Source organism: Leptonychotes weddellii, chromosome 4 (genome assembly GCF_054177405.1).
Source record: "Leptonychotes weddellii isolate Sample4059 chromosome 4, ASM5417740v2, whole genome shotgun sequence".
Taxonomy (NCBI): Eukaryota; Metazoa; Chordata; class Mammalia; order Carnivora; family Phocidae; genus Leptonychotes; species Leptonychotes weddellii.
The window spans coordinates 132,314,312-132,331,922 of record NC_138372.1 but is presented as its reverse complement, the minus strand read 5'-3'; the positions used below and the strand labels follow the sequence as shown (position 1 = coordinate 132,331,922).

At 39.1% G+C, this 17,611-nt stretch overlaps 1 long non-coding RNA gene across 2 annotated transcripts in view; it reads left to right on the top strand.

The window, feature by feature from the left end:
- Window positions 1–17,611, top strand: part of LOC145720937 (uncharacterized) — a 112,177-nt gene that overhangs the window by 73,020 nt on the left and 21,546 nt on the right. The window contains exons 2-4 of one of the 2 annotated variants that reach the window (XR_014144291.1): window positions 8,033–8,108; window positions 13,524–13,617; window positions 15,310–15,400. This is a non-coding gene — a long non-coding RNA (uncharacterized LOC145720937). Of the gene's footprint in view, window positions 1–8,032; window positions 8,109–13,523; window positions 13,618–15,309; window positions 16,397–17,611 lie in introns of those variants that run through there. The other variant, XR_014144290.1, reaches the window with a different exon arrangement.

Sequence of the window (17,611 nt, the reverse complement as noted above, 5' to 3'; positions counted from 1 at the left end):
TTCATAACTGTTTGCATGGAAATGATGAAGGCTTTATTTTATTTTATTTTTTCTCCTTTCCAAATACATTTGGCAAAATCTTCCAAGCTGTCTCCTTTATGGCAGAATATTGTCCCTGGCCCATTTATATGCTAATTGCTGAAGTGTTACCTTTTACGGACAAGTATTTACATGTTAATTAACTTTGGGAGGAGGGTTAGAAATACTAGTTTGCCCTGTTTAAAGTGATAAAGGGGCCGCTCTTTCCTTTCAAGAGGAGAACAAAGACAGTATCATAAAAGGAAATTATTTAATTACCTCCTACTAAGAATTAGAAATATGTTTTCCAACCTTTCTTTCTGTAGAGGAATTCTCCAGATTGTGACCCGAGGTAGAACAGGAGCAGGGAGTAAACATTCTTCATTTAGTCTGAGTTCCAGGTGAACACATCTGGTGTGCGGAATCTAGGTCAGTGATAGTGAAGAAGAAAAACAACAGAAAAGAAAAAGAAAAGGAGGCTTGGAAATGGTTTATCTTTCATTGAAAATAAATGAGAATAAACTGATCCCACGAAAACCTCTGCAAGTGAAGGAGAAATAGTCTCTTGAGCTCTTCCTTGATCTCCCTGGTGTGTGTCCTAGCATTCCACGATGGAGGGGGAAGAGGTGGGTTGTGATAAAGAAGATGTCAGGTGAAAATACTGGGGCCAGCTACGAGAGAGATGAGCAGTGTAGGAGTCCGAAATGGTAAAAGAACTAAAGTGAAGGGCACTTTAAATTTAACAAACAAAAATCTTTTCTGTAAAGTGCAGGCAATCAAATGGGAGCATTAAAAGATAAACTGAGGAATATTAAAATTTTTAAGTGTATATTTGAGCCGAAGTCCACAGAAATAGGGCAGTGCCAAACCCAAAGTGGTTAGGAGCATTCCCCTGCGAGCTCGGGGAGACACTTCCATAGACAAGAGGAGGAAAAAAAAGCAAGGAAATGATTTGATTGGTTATGGCTTAATGAGATGCATTATTTGGGATCGACTAGCTGGCTGTTTGTGATTGGTTGTCCTTAGGGTTTAATTACAGGCTTGGGTTTTAGTTTGCTTATGCCTACTGGCCCCCTTGTTTAATTAATTTAGTAGGACCAAGAAGTAGAGAGACACAGGAAGTCACCATGGGGGAGATCATTTGGGGGAGAGATCATTTCATAATGGTCAGTCCTTGTAGTCTCTAAGTCTTATAAACTCATAAACATCCATGTTTGCTGAACATTCATGGAATTTTTTGAAATATTCAGAGTTTCAGGTGAAAACCAGCTGGCACCCAGGATTGATGCAGAGAACAAAGGCAAAAGAAATACAAAAAATTAAACTTTACAACTTACAGCCCATTGTACTTACTTGAGACAGGCAGGGTGACCTTCTTCCAGGTACTCAACTGCTTGAGTGTTACTACTTTGCTAAAGGCAAAAGGTACCTTTAGCTGGACATTAGCCCCACTCCTAGGATCCTATACATCTTCTTTAACGTATAAAAAGCCCTTTGGAAACTTCCTTTATCTCTACCCTCCCCACCCCCAAGATATATGTGAGGAATCATCCTCCAAACATATGGCCCACTGATATACATCTGAAGGGTCTCATGACTAAGGCTTACTAGACAGTAGTAAATGACCCCTCAAGGTCCTGGAAACCTCAATTCCAAATTCCTTAGAGACTTACATTATCCCTAACCCCCTCCCAACGTAAAAGTATATAATCAGCCACTCCTCTTGACCCCGATGCAGCTCTTTCTGCCCATAGGTTCTGTCCCCATGCTTTAATAAACCACCTTTTTTGCACTAAAGATGTCTCAAGAATTCTTTCTTGATTTTTTTGCTCGTGGACCCCGAACAACATTTCACATCTGGATTACTTGTCTTTTTCATCTTCTGGATGTTAGCTCCAAACCCAGGCAGCAAATCCTAAAGATTTTACCTCCTCTTTGTCTTTAAAATATGTCTAGTCCCTGTTCTCCATCTCTGCTACCTTTTTAGGTCCTCCTCACTTACTTCCTCAATATCCTTAAAAAATCTACCTGCTCTTACCAGTTCCAGCTGGCCCGGTCTCCAAATTCATCTTCCACGCTTCAACCAGAGTGATTCACCAACTCTTGAGTTCACTGATTTATGTATTTACCAACCATTTATTGGGAATTTTTCATATCACAAGCTCAGTGCTAGATATATTTTATGTGGCTTCTTCCTCTAAGATATTTGAGTGGATTTGATACACGAGTTACATACCTCTTCACTTGCTAATTGGTAATCATTTTCATAAAATATAATAAAATGTAAGAAAATATGTTGTTAGCTGTGAACTTTGGTTTTGAGTTACTTCATGTGTTTAATTCAATGGAGAAGATGGAAATGTTTTTAATTTTCTTTAAATTTAAGTATTAAAATTTACACCATTCTTCTCTAATAGCATAGGTCTGTCTTACTGATAGAGGTCTCTTTAGTGAGACTACTGCTCAGGAGAAAGGGAAAAATAGAAAGTTGCATACCATCCTCTCCACAACTTCTCTGTTCTTCAAAAGGTGAATGATGTAAAAATGGTGAGGTCAGTTTGGGGAGGGAAGTGGGAATTTGTGTACATTAATGCATAGAGGAAGAGAAATAGGAGGGGTAGACAAATGGTAAGCTCAAGGAATGGTGTGTGAGGGAGGTAGATAGTAGAGGGAGAAACAAGGCAGGCTATAAAGAGGGAAGAAAGACAACAGACTTCTGATTTCAAAACAGAGAAGTAGTCCCTGATAAAGAACATGAAGAAATACAGAGTAAATGTTTTATATCCATTCAGCATCCTGGTAATAGAGATTAAGCTCTGGTAATAGAGATCACTTTGCAACTGAAGGTGATATGTTCCCTTTGAAAGATTCTTAGCTATAATAAGGAAATTTGGTGTGTGCTAATAGGGTTTTAATTGTAAATCTAAGCAGTGTATGATGTCTCAAACTTCTGGTCAAATGGAATAGAGTGTATATCAGTATTTGGTAGGAAGAAATTTTCTGATTATGTTCCACACAGAAGAGTACTATCGCCCTGTTGATTTTTCTTTTTTAATTCCTTTCACATTTTGTTTGATCTTAAGCCAAAAGAGGAAATAGAGTCTGAGTGCCAAAACTTGGAATGATAATTAGGGCCTTTCCTCCAACTGGCTGGCTGTAAGCAGGCAGTGAGAGCTTTTTTTCTAGGAAGTAGCAATCTGTAAAAGAAAAAAGACCAAATGTTTTTTGTTTTGTGCCAAATGTAGCTCTAGTTTTAGCAGTATTTACACTTCAAAAGGGCTCTTGTCTAGACACAGGTATTCATGGTGAGATGATATAACCATCCTACCCAAGCCTGGGGGAAAGCCATGGGTAGAGAAAGATTAAACAGTGGTTGGCCATGGTTGAAATTTAGAGAGAATGACATGTTGAAAAAATGTATTTATATATCTATTCAATAAATACTTGATGACATATTAGGTATTAGTGACATAGGGCAGACCCTGTCCTAGGTGATGCAAATGCATTGATGAATGAACCAAATCATCCACCCTCGTGGAGCTACAGGCTGTTGGAACTATAACTACTTGTTTGTTTGTTTTTTAGATCTTGCTTTATCAATGTATCTTTCAAATAGAAATTATTACTAGTTACTGGTTATGTTGGGAAAACAGTAATTGTTCCCATTTAATAAGGGGTAGAAGAGCTGTCTGGTCCCCAAAGCCCTGATTAAGCTGCACCTCTCAATAAGCATTTGTAGAAGTATATTCTAATTACAGACAATATATCAAGGAGAAAATGAATAAATTCATTTATATTCTGCTTAGGAACCCAAATCTAACAGGTAAGACTAAACATAGGAACAGACTCGTAGGGAAAGTTCTACATTAAAAAAAAAAATAAAATTTCTAGAACACCTGATATTTTGTGAATGTTCCTTCATGATCCACACATACATAAATAGCACATTGGAATCTTCTCATTTACTGTTCATATTTACTTGAAAAACTAAATATAAAAAGGGGAAGAAAAAAAAACTGTTAACTTTTCCTGAAACTTCAGAGGCTTTTGAATACAAAGGACAGAAAACAGTTTGCAGTGTGTCTTGTCAATAACTACGGTAATTATTTGGTATGATAAAGATGCTATAAGATGTGAAATAAACAAACAATTGTCCTAATTTTCAGTAAACATTATTATTTTGGGGTCTCTGTTTCTCAAGTCTTCTATTGTTCAAAATTTTATTCCTCTTTCCTTTTGAATACCAGAGCTAATGACTGAAGTGCTCACAGAATTTCCCTTTAAGTAGTCTTCTCAAACCCCACCGTTCAAAGCCACTTGAAACACACATAATTATAAAAGATGAGAGCCCAATTATTATCTTCTCTCCACCCCCTATCCTCACAGGTGCCTGGCTACTTCAAGAGTACGAGCTAATCACAGGGAAGATTCATTCTCAGTTCAGCTGCCTCATTTGATCAACTCAAGTCTGAGTCCAACAAAAGTGGTGTATCTAATGAAACTAATTTTCATTTTCTCTCCTTAGTTTATAAAAAACTGAGGATATGAAAGGACAAAAGAAATTGTGAAGAATGACATTTAAAAAATAATTTTCTCTGACCTTTTATTTGACCTTTTATTTTCTTCTTTTACTTAGTTATTGTGCCTTTTTTTTTTTTCCCCCTTTCTCATTCTCTGGGGCTTGTCTTTCCCTGCTTTTCTCCTCTATGAGGAGGGAATTAAAAAATTAAAAACACCATGGCCTGAGTGCTGAGATGACCTGATAGGGCTCCAGGGTTTCAGCTCTGCTGGGGACCAGAATGCTGTGCTCGGTCAAGGAGGCTGACATTGGCACAGTCGTCCCAGAAATCCAGGGGAGTCTTTGCACAAGGACAAACGGAAGGAGGCAAAGTTAGAATATGTGTGTGTATAAAATTGTGTAATTGGATATTTTTGCTTCACATATAATAATTATACATTGCTGCCAACTTTTCCTCTTAAAGGCTGCTATTATGTTATTCAAAATTCATTGCCTAGTAAAGCTGCAATTCACCTAATTCACCTGTTTTGTTTACTGTAACACAAAAGAGAAGAAATTGAGTAAGCCTTCTCTCCTTTAACACCAAAATCAAAATAAAGGGAATTTAGAAAGAAAACAAGGACCTTGTGCCAGATAGCTTTTAATTGCAAGTAATGGAAAATTTGAGTCCAATTGACTTTTAAAAAGGCAGGGCAAGGGCGGGGGAGCGGGTGTCCTATAAAACAAAAAGTCCTGAAATAGGTGAAGATTAATCCCACGGATCAACAATGACCCCCAAAGAACACATTTCTTCCCTTCTCTCCTGTCTTCTGTAATCATAGGCTGGCTGCCCACAACCAGTGGGAATTATTTGCTCCTTATTCAGGTCCAGCAGGAAAACACAGCGTCTAGCACAAGTTCTCCTGGGGGATCAAGTAAACTTCTTAACATAAACCCTTAGTAAGTGTCTGATTGGTCCAATTGGTCACATTCTCTGAACCAATCACCATGGCCAGGAGGATGAAACTTGAGTGCTGATTGGCTGAGCCAATCAGGACCCGCACACGGAGGTGGAGGTGGGGTCAGTGCACGTGCTAGAAGGGTGAGATACCGATGCCTGAATGTTGAAAAAGCCAAGCAAAAGGGTGAATGGACTCTGGGAGGTTCAAAATAGAACATACTCGTCTCAGAGTTGACAATCAGACGACTCGGGCAATTCTCAAAATGTCACTCACGAAGTGATGAATAGTGATGCAGTAAACATTAATTAAACAATGCTAAAAAAATCTAGTAAAATGAGTTTTACATATGTAAGATGAATTTTTACAGAAGGTGAGTTTTACACATGCACAGTGAATGTATTATATATATATATTTTGTATTCTGTATATTATGGTGTTTTTTGAGATCTTAAAAAGCCTTTCTGACTAGGGAGAGACTGGTCCTCCCTGGAACAGCCAGTTCTTAGAAAAAGCAAGGCATGCCCTTGATTAGCCAACTAACCAATCTAGAGCCACACCTCATCTGTCTGGCCCATACACCCTAGGAGGGAAGAGTCCTCTACCTTAATCATCCCAGGGCGAGGTACCAGGCACCTAGGGACCACTCCTATATTTTAGAGCTTCCTGAAATGATTCAAACTAGACAGTCTTCATCTGTTTCTCTGCCCTACCTTGCCTTTCCCTCAGAAACCCCAATAAAGGCTCTAGCTGCAGTTTTCCCCTTGCTTTTGTCACCTGACCAAAACCTGGTGCCTCCCCTTTGAGCTTGCCGGGCATGGAGGCACCCCTCTCCAGAACCTGTGACTACAATTAACATTTTCCTTAGCCTCTCCTGTGTCTCCTCCTCTGGTTGCATTTGACTGGCCATCACGTAAGAAAACACAGAATAGTGAATTAATAGACTGGTTTTATATCTCAAGAAGAATAGACATTCAGGTACCTGGATTGTATGAGAATTACATCTTATTCAGTTATCCACAAATTATGTAATGACTAGTCATGCCATCCCTGTAATGAAGATCAGTCTGTGGGTATGAGGTATCCAGGGGGGGACTGAGGACAGCAAGCCTGGCAGGGCCTATTGCCCACCTTATAGCTCTCGAAGTATTCTAACATAGACCTACAATGGTGCTGACTTTAACACAACACAGGGTCCCCTTTGTACATCAGAGAGAAAGTTCTAGATATTGGATATGTCAAAAGATCTTCAACTTAAACAATGATTTCCTCATTGTAGTAAGTAGAGTGTGTGAATCTTACTCTACAAATCTGAAGATGCAAAAACAATCACATTCCTCTATTTTTTTTGAAGCAAACTAAATCTTCTTTCTTCCATGATGACAGAGAATGTCATCTTAGATATTAGAAGATTTTTCATGCTCACTTTCTTCTCCTTCTCCTCCTGACCTTTCTTCTACATTTACCTCTATCTGTTTTCCACAACCATAGTCCCTTCAAATTGTTCAGTCTTCCAGAATTCATATCCCAGTAAATTTTTATTATACTTTGAGATAAAGACCTTCAATGCAGTAATAGAGTATAAGGACCTAACTACTTCATTCAACAGGAAAAGAGGAAATGCAATGAGAATAAAACACAAATTAATGATTCAAATCATACTGCCACATATTACCTGGGGATATACTCTAAGAACAGTTATAAGTTTCAAGTTTCCTGTAATTTTATATTGTCCCACTCCCTCCCCCCTCCCATTCTCCCTCCCCACTAAAAACCCCAAAAAACACTAGACTAGGCTGTCAAGGGAAAGTGTGTAAAATTCTTCTCTGGAGATCTTAATGATAAGCCTGACAACTTCCTGCCCTGGATAGTTTAGGGAGGGCCTTTCAGTTCTCCAAATTCTTTGCTTCTCTCAGCCTGTAGACCTTTATAAATGCCTACCACACTCTCTGTGAGGAATGCTTCCCCACCTTCTCTGTGCTGTCTTCATCTCATCAATGATCCCAGCACATTCTGTGCTTTTCTTTTTGAGTACATAGAGTTTGCAAATATAGTTTGTATAAGATGTTCTATCTCAGATTCCAGCACAGTGCCTGTTAGAAAATAAGTGTTACATAAATGTTTATCAAACAAATGAATGTCTCCCCTGGTAGAAAGAAAATGGCTTAGAAAGAAAGAAGGGGAAAAACTTTTTTTTGGAGTGCTAGGGCTATGCCATGCTTTTTGTTCTCACAGCAACCTGAAATGGTAGATAGCATCATCTCCATTTTGCAGATGAGAAGCCTGAAGCTTCCGAGATTGTTTAACTTGCTTCTGATCCCAGTCAGCCAGTACTGAGAATATCTGGCTTCAGCTCTTAGTATGTTCTTCCCTGGTCTCATGATTTGTGTATTCCATCTGTAGCCTCTGGGGCAGTGAAAGTGAAGAATGGGAAATATTATTTTTTCCTCCTTAGAAGGAATAGACAGAAAAGGAATCATTCGAATAAAAAGAAAAAAGGGAAGAGACACTTAAACGAGTACTGAAAATCTAAAGGGAAGCGTCTCTTTTTCGGCAGACCTGCTGCACTGCCCCTGCCTTCCCCGTGGTCCGGAAACCAGCAGTGAATCTAGATCGCCACAGAGGACAAACAGGTACGTAGCAGGATGTTCAAGGTTCTCTGATGGCCGGGGTGCTTATTTCGGCAGTCAGAGGACCATTCCCTATGTGGACACTCTGAACTCAACCAGAGATTTACTTTCAGTCCATGAAAGTCATTTTATTAGGATGGCTTTTCTCCACGCGTGCCCTGTGGCAAGTAGAGTAGTGAGCGAGGTTCAGGGCCGCCGCTGGGCTTGCCAGCACCAGGAGGGGGGATTTCCAGCTCGAATGCACATCGGCATTCATGGGCCCCGGCAGCGCCCCTCCAGTGCTTGGGCAAAGTTCTCCCGCCTTCAGGTCTGCTTCAGCCTTTCCAGCAAACAAAAGGACCATTTTTAGCGGTGCCCTTGTCAGCTGTTTCTCGAAGAATAGGGCCCTTGATAACATCCAGAAAAAAAGGAATTGTGCCACTGCCCCCCTCCCCGCTTCATTTACATAACTGAGATTGATGATAAGGGAAGGAAAGTGTTTACAGTGCAGGAAGATAGGAATTTCAGGATTAAGTAGGAAGCAAACCAAAATGAGCTGTCTGGGGTAATTACAAAACACATACTTCATATGTTTTCATTAGATATTGCTATTCTACTACACAAGGCAAAGGAGTTGGATTAAACTACGGTTCAGTATATAAGTGTATGCATAAATTACAGCAAAAGCAGTTACTTCGTTACATTTCAAGAACTCCTCAGGGACATTAAGTGAGTAGAAATTTAGTCCTTAGATATATTGCATCGGAATCACACCGTGGTCAGGCGAAGAGCATGGAGGCACAGAATGGGTGACAAGGGTGCCCACGAGGCAGAGCCCAAAATAACCTGATGATCATGGATTAGAAAGAAAGAAAAGCCAAGGTGGCTATATGGTACACAATATGAAAAACCGTAAGAACTTTGGAGCTAACACTGACGTCTATTGAGAAATAATATCCTTAAAATAATCTTTACCTAAATCTTATAAAATACTTTACCAATACCCACTTTTTTTATGTATGCTAGTTGTACCTTTTTAACGGCCCAGGACAAAAAGAATGGCTCCTCCTTGTGCCAGGGCATCTTTGAGCAAGTGTTGGCGAGCTACTCTTATTCCTCAGGTAGTCAGAAGTGATGGTCATTGTTTGGTCTTCCCTGGATGGTTATTTGTCCATGAACCACACCCTCATTTGGTCCTTCGGAGGCTCTGCCTGAGTCTTGTCTCAGAATAGAGTCAAAGGAAAAATGGTTTTCTTCTGGCCCCCGTCATAAGCTTCTCTCTCCTCCTCAAACACTTATTGCTAAAGATTTTCCTTCATCAGCTGCTGTATCAAACTGAAGTGATTTATTATATTCACTCAACAAATATTCCTTCTGCAAATATTTGCCTACTAAGTGAAAGACAGAGCACTTTACTTTCCTAGGGCTGCTGTAACAAATTATCACAAGCTTGGTAGCTGAAGACAAAGTAATTTATTGTCTCACAGTTCTGGAGGCCAGAAGTCCAGAATCAAGGTGTTGGCAGGTTGGGTCCTTTTGGAAGATGTGAGGATGAAACCATCTCATCGCTTGCTCATAGCTGCTGGTGGTTGATGGCAATCCTTGGCTTACAGACATCTCCACCTCTGTCTTTACAATGCTTTCTTCTTTATGTCCTTGTTCTTCTCCTTTTCCATGCCTTAAAAGGATACTGTCATTGGGTTTAGGGCCCAGTGGAATCCAATATGATCTCATCTTGAACCTTGTCTCAATTATATCTGCAAGGACCCTTCCTCCAAGTAACGTCATATTCTGAGGTTTGGAATGTACATGAATTTTTGGGAAACACCAGTAAACCCACTACCCAGATTAATTTGGACTTGGCTTGAGAAATTATCAGAGCTTTAAAGATCACAGTTCAGAGTTTATTTCATGTCCCACAGAGGTCTAATGTGTTAGCTATCGCATGAAGGAAGTCCTGATTGACACTCAAGAGGTTTGGCCAAATTGTCAGAGCAACGTCTTCAGACTGTGTCCAGGGGATTCTAGGTTTTGGATGAAGCATCTATTAGGACAGTTAGGGAGCCTCTATATAAATGATATTTCAACTAGAGCAGCTGGGCTTTTTCCTGTTTTATATATTGTGGTTTCATGTAGGAATTTATTTGTAAAAGAGGATCCACTTCAGCAAGGACTGAAAAATCAGTGGCCAAGAATTCCATTGCCCCAAAAGTGTGTTTTCAAGTAGGGAAGCACATTGCAGGTTTCTAAATGTGGCCCCAAATTAACTCCAGCACCTCTCGAGTATCTGAGGGATGGCTCACGGGCTGGTTAGTTTCAAGAAAAGAGATAGCTGTCAGGGAAGGTCTAGACCGTAAGGTGCTACTTGGATGGGGGACCTCTTTTCACCACTCTTTTGAAACCAGCAGCTTCAAATAGGACTGTAGACTATATTCTGAGAACAGAGCAAAGCATTTCATAAAAGGCTCTTCCCTGAATGCTTAGGGAGTGAATGTTCCCAGCTTAGAGTCAGGCTCATTCATTGCCCTCATACTGGCAACTGGCTAGTAAGCATGAATAGTATTGGGTTGAGAGAAGTAGATTCAGGTCGAGGTATGGTGGTGATTATTCAGGGAGTTGGGGAAAGCTTCTTTAACTCACATTCAGGCTTCTAAGCCCTTCAGCACCCCCAGAGCAGTGAGATTGTTGAAATTACAGAGGCTTTCTGGACTCTCACATCTGTTTATGAATAACCCCAAACCCTAAGCTAAGCAAATCTATTTAACTCAATGTAATTATAAATATGAGCCTTTATTATTCAAATGAATTCTTCATATGCCAGGAAAACCACCTTGCAAAGCTTATTAGGAACCACAGAACAAAAATCTTTGTTCGCAGAAATGGCAGATGTCTTAAAGCAAAACAAAGCAAAATAATAATAAAATACCCAACCTCCCCCAAATGGCAGCTTTTTATGCTAGATGAAGAATAGATATTTGACCTCCAAACCAGTGAGATGTCTGGAAGGGAAATAATGGTTGTTTGGCCACTTGCTGCTTCATCTTGATTAATAGGCTTCTACTTTTGTTGGTTTGGGATGCTCATTATGAAGCATTTCCTCTGAGATCATATGGAGTCAACTCTGAAGGTTCCTTTCCTCACTCCCTCCACTTCCTCACCCCACCGTTACTACCAAATAAAGAGTAATTCTAAAGTTTACATTCTCTGACATTACTTTGATCTTAAGGGCATGCTGGATTCTCATTCTGTAGTTTCTAATTAGTTTTGTTGCCTCGATTTAAATTTGTTTCTTTGGAGATGGGACTGGAAAAGGGGAGGGGGGCAAAGCGCATGCTTTCATCAAAGCATTCTCTATTTAGAATGATTTCAACCATGGGCATGGGGGGCGAGGGCATGGGGCTGTGTATGAGAGTGATGGCACAGAGATGAGGGCTTGTTTCAAAAAGTGGGGTGCTGGTCTTCAGAGGGAGTCCAGGTAACTGGTAAAAGGCACAGGTTCAAGAAGTTGACATGAGAGGGTTAGAAAGGAAAGAGCATCTTTGCTGGAGTATAGGCGGGAGGGCAGAGGGTAGGAGATTAGGTCAGGGAGACAGGTGGGGCCACATCACGAAGGGCCTTGCAGGCCATGTAAAGGAGTTAGATTCTCCCCACATGTAATGAGGATCCACTGGAAATGACATTTATGAGATCTATGCTTTAAAAAGATCCTTTGTTTATTGTGTGGATTATGAGCTCGAGAGAGACAGAAGCAGAAGCAGAAGCAGGAAGGCCAGTTAGGGGGTCAGTGTCATGGGAAGAGCACAGGGTTTACAATTGGAAAATCTATGTTTGACAGCAGTGTGGTCATGGGTAAGCTTTCTGAGATGTGCTTTTCTCTCTCATTCACAAACATAGGAAACAGTAATAGCTACTTTGCAGGGTTATGAGGATGAAATAACATACATGGAAATGTTTGGTGAACTATAAACAGTAAACAAAAACCAGTTCTTAAAAATATTTCTATGACTATTACCTAAAAGTGTGTTTTTCAATATGATTCTCAGACCATCTGCATCAGAATGACCTGAGGCCCTGATTAAAAGTACAGAGGTTTTAGTTCAGACTTCTAAATTTCTGCCCACTTTTTCTGATCCCCGGCGCTACTGTGACTAAGGCATCGTTGTGTGGTGATGTAGTTTGCAGGCTGGGGCAGGACAGCCCGTTTTCAAATGCTGGTTCTGCCTTGACAGTTTTCTTGACCTCTCTGTGCTTCAGTTGCATCATCTGTAAAATGGGAATGATTAGTCACTTTTTTAATTGGATTTTGAAGGGGCAAGTGAATTTGTGCTTACACAGAGAGATACATAGAGATCAACTCATGGTAACCACTAAGAGGATGTTAGCCATTGTTACCGTCCAGGAAGGGTCTGATGGGGAGCCAATGTCAGTGTTGGACACAACCATTCAAGACTAACCTTTCGACATGCAAAGACACAGTCCTTTGCATGTTTGGGAGGTGCTTCCCTACTTGCAGAGGTGACAGACATACGAGCATATCCATACATGGTGATGTCATAATTGGCACAATAAGCATTAAAAGAAAGAACTGTAGATAATAGAAAAGTCATGCTGGTGACTTTGGGTTTTAATGAGCATTCCATGCTGATCTCTTTTTTTTTATTAGGACTAGTATAGTATTCTTCTATCTTTAGAACTGTTAAACCTGGCTAGCTTAAATGCCAGTTAAAATACTATTTAAATATTTGGTTCTGAGAAATGAGCCTTGCAGAAGAAAAAGAATTGCAAAAGCTTTATTCCCTTTACTTTTCTCATAGGCTCCTCCTGGTTTGTGTTCCAGTAAACATTTATATTTATAGCTGACTGAATAAGCTTGCTTCAGTTTTAAAGAATTCAGTGCAGCCTGGCTTTGGATGTGGAAACACTAAGAGAGCTAAGAGCATGAGTATCAAGCCGAGTATAAAATGAAGGCTTGGATAAAGGATTTTTGAGTTTTTACTTTGGGTGTGGACTTTTTAATTTGGTGTTGGATCTTTGATGTATTCCATTAAATAATTTATTAAGTACTCATATAAAATTTTACATGATTTCCAGGAGGCATAACATACACAAAAATGCAATATATGTACCACGTGGGCTATGGTGGGGCAAGGCCCATGAATACTGTAGACATTTAGAAAAGGAAAAGAGTCAGGAGCAGCTTCATGAAGGATGTGGTTCTTGAGCTGGGCCTGGGAGGAAGTTTAAGAAAAAAACATATTTGATAAAGAGATACTCTAGTACTTGGTAAGTATAGGGTATCTAACCAAAGTAAGTTACTTTCCTTTATAAGACCTGTTATGTAATGAGAGAACAATTTTGAAGTTATAACATATTTCTGGAACTGATTCTTTCATCTTGGACAAACCATATTCTATGCTTATTATTACTTACTTTTTACAGCTTACAGGGACGACACACATTGGCATCAGGAGTGTGGGCTCCCGAATATAGCTTGGGGATGAAATATGGGCTCTACTGTGTCAATGTCACCTAGGTAGGTTAACTTTCCTAATTCTCATTTTTTCTAACTTTCAAAATGAGAGTAATAATAGTACTCATCTCATGGATTTTTTTTTTTTTTTACTGGTGAATGTATTGATGGCATATTTAGACATAGGATTCGGTAGAAGTTGTGTTCAAATCAATACAAATGTTTTCTCTATATTTAAGAGCTCCACTCAAGAAAAGATTACATTTAAAAAAAATACCACCAACATAAAATTGAATGTCAGGTAAGTAAATGTCTTCCCAGATTTACACAGTGAGTATTAATTCAGCCAAGCCAGAAATAATATGAGAAGGGTTTCCCACTCTATAATGCCATATTTTCCTTCCAAATGTGGTTCATGGCTATCTAGATCATGTCCACCTCTTCACTGCCAATTTAATTCTTGCTTAGTCTTGTTTCCATCCACATCTACTGTGAAAGGCTCTCAGAGGTCAACAGTGCCCTTTGAAAAAACAAGTCCTTTTTGACCTTGTATTGCACTTGACATCATTGTTCATTTCTTCCTTGAAATGGTTTCTGATGGCTTCCTTGATGTGGCACAATTGGCCTATGGACTTTTTCCATCTTTTTTTTTTTTCCCCCTGTTTCTGCATTCTGCCTCACTGTGATTTAATCAAGAATTTTCTTTAATGCTTACTTTTAAAAACTAAACTAGATCTATTTAATAATTAGGAAAAAACCAGTGCTAATACTATAGCAGAAAAACCAGTATCAGTTGCCATAAACAGAAGATGGCTATTAAGATAAATAGGATTTGAACAAAACAGATTCTTAAATTCTAGACGCATTTCTGCTAAAAACTTTGATCCTAAAATCCTTACTTTTTTTTTTTTTTTGCTACAGAGGGATGCTAATGATTTTCAAAGAGGTGTTTCAACTCTTAATGCTTAATGGAAACTTTCTCCTTAATGTAATTCCAAGGATGGGAATTGTGTTCTCTCCATATGGCTAAATGTTACACAAAATCACATCTGTGTGGTCTTCAAAATAATATTTTATGCACTAATCATCCTGGCCTCACACTCAGAACAAGCATATAGCATGAAACACAAATCCCTCAGCCTGGTGTGAAGGCCATAAGTAGCTCTCAATTCTTTTCTTGAGCATTGCTATTATCCTTCTGCATACACCCTGTCCTGCAGTGAAATTGGACCACTTCCTACACATATCTGGAACTTTCCATATCTTGCTCATACTTACTTACATACTCTACTTAAAATGTTACCTCAAATGTTCCATTCTCTACCTATTCTCAAATGCTGCTTGAAGCCTTTCTGGATTTCCTAACTTGAAGCATTTGTTTTTTCGAAGATTCAGGAACTTATGCTTCCCTTGGGCTACCTCATCATTAAACTTATCATTCAATATTGTAATTATTGTCTGCATTTTTCTCTGGTAGGGGAGGCTGCATTCCTTAAGGACGTACTTACATTTACTCATCCCCAGCAACTAGCAGATGGGCTAGTACACAATAGGCACTTAGAAAATATCTATAGAATTGCATAATTGGGTTGGGTTTGGGCGAATCTGGCTTATAGTAATCAACTGTGTGCGGTATGATAGAAAAGAAAGTTACCTGGGAATCAGGATATCTGAATTTTCATTGTGAAACTGAGTGTCAATGGACAATTAGTTTTTCTGACCATTCAAGATAATATCACCTCTGTCTCTGTTTAGATAGAAGAAGAAAAGTTTAGGCATTGGGTACTTGAAAAGACTGGAAAGAATGCCACTGAGGGAGGAAAGAAGACTGAATGGAGTTCCAAAGGTAAATCCTGCCCAAAGAGGCCATTGGTCATGATTTGCTCTGAGTACCCAAGGCTTTTTGTGGTGGATACCTCTTTAATAAGAACAAGGGTATTATACACTCTCCCTTAAGAGACAAAACACTTGTACTCTGAACTCAATCTAACTGCATTTTTCATTCTTAAACTTCCTGTTCCTCATCTATAACAAATGAGATGTTGTGTGAAAAATTTAATCAGTGTTGAGTAGTACATAGCAAGTGCTCAATAAAATATTAGTTTATGGGACTACACCAAAATAAAAAATTTTTCACAGCAAAGGAAGCCATTAACAAAATGAAAAGGTAACCTAGTGAGAAGGAGATCATTTGTAAATTATATATCCAATAAAAGGTTAATATCCAAAATATTTAAGAACTTACACAACTTAACACCAAAAAAACAAATAATTCAATTAAAAAGGGGCTGAAGATCTAAATAGACATTTTCCTGAAGAAGACAGATAGATGGCCAACAGACACATGGGAAGATGCTCAACATCACTTATCATCAGGGAAATGCAAATCAAAACCACAACAAGGTATCACCTCACACCTGCCAAAATGACTAGAACCAAAAAGACAAGAAATAAGGTGTCAGTGAGGATGTGGAGAAAAAGAAACCTTCATGCACTGTTGGTGGGAATGTACATTGGTGCAGCCACTGTGGAAAACAGTATGAATTTCCTCAAAAAAATTGAAAATAAAAATACCATATGATCCAGTAATTCCACTACAAGGTTTTTACCCAAAGGAAATGAAAACAATAATTTGAGAAGATATGTGCATCCCTATGTTTATTGCAGCATTATTTACAATAGCCAAGATAGGCAAACAACTGAAGTATCCATCAATAGATGAATGGATAAAGCTATAGTATATATACTATGAAATATTATTCAGGCATAAAAAATGAGATCTTGCCATTTGTGACAACATACATGGACCTAGAGGGTACTATGCTAAGTTAAATAAGTCAGACAAGGACAAATAACCTATGATTTCACTTATATGTAAATCTAAAAAACCCCAAAACAAATGAATGAAAGAGCAAACAAAGAGGAAACACCCATAAATACAGAGAACAAACTAATGGTTGCTGGTGGGGGAGATCCTGGGCAAAATGGGTGAAGGGGAGTGGGTGATGCCTGCTTTCAGTTATGAAATGAAGACATGGGGATAAAAAGTACAGCAGAGGGAATTTAATCAATGGTATTGTAACAGCATTGCATGGGGACAGATGGTAGCTACACTTGTGGTGAGCAGAGCATGATGTATAAACTTGTCAAGTCACTATGTTGTGCACCAAAACCAATGTAACATTGTGTGTCACCTGTACGTCAGTAATAAAAAAAAAGAATAAAATGGTTCAAAAAATGAGTTTATTACTCTTGAATATTAAACTGCATCTGAAAAACATATGAACAATTCGGATCAAGCATAGGACATATAACTCAAATTTTACATACTTTCTTATAACAAATAAAATTAATTTGGTTGGTAGAATTTGCTTTTGTCCCTGTTTGCGTAAATCTCTGCCTTCCCTTCCCCTCATCTACTAAACTGCATCTCTTTTCATGGGTTCTGATATCAGTGAACAAATGACCCCCCAAGCACTTCCCACCTGCAATCAAAACATTACTTTCCTTCATAGATTTCCATGGAAACAAAGCCATAGGGAAAGGGAAAGGGGTGGCTGGGGAGGGAAAGGGAGCAGGGAGGATGGGAGGAAGACAGGCTTGTTGTGATATTTCCTCTGGACCTTAGGCACCTTGCGTGCACCTTGATTGCTTTACTTTATCATTTTAATCTCACCCATGACTATGTGTGCTTCTCTTCTAAACAAAACTCCATATTTAAGGTTGTTTTTTGGCCACTCGTTCTCATGTATATATAGGTAGAATGAAAAGACATAGGATTCCTTATTATCTGTATTTGATTTAGCCACTATTCTCCCCTTAGAATTTTGCTTCTGTTGCTGGTCTCCTTTCTCTCTGTTCCTGTTCCACCCCACTCTTCACTTGGCCCATAACCATTTAGATTTATTATCAGTTCCTTGCCTTTTTGTTTGATTTGATCTTCAGTTCATGGTCTATGCCGAAATTTGATTCATGAGTCTTCTTTCTTTATCCCGTCTGATTTCATTCCGTGATACCTTGCCCCCACTTGTGATTTCTCTGCTATCTCCTGTCTCAT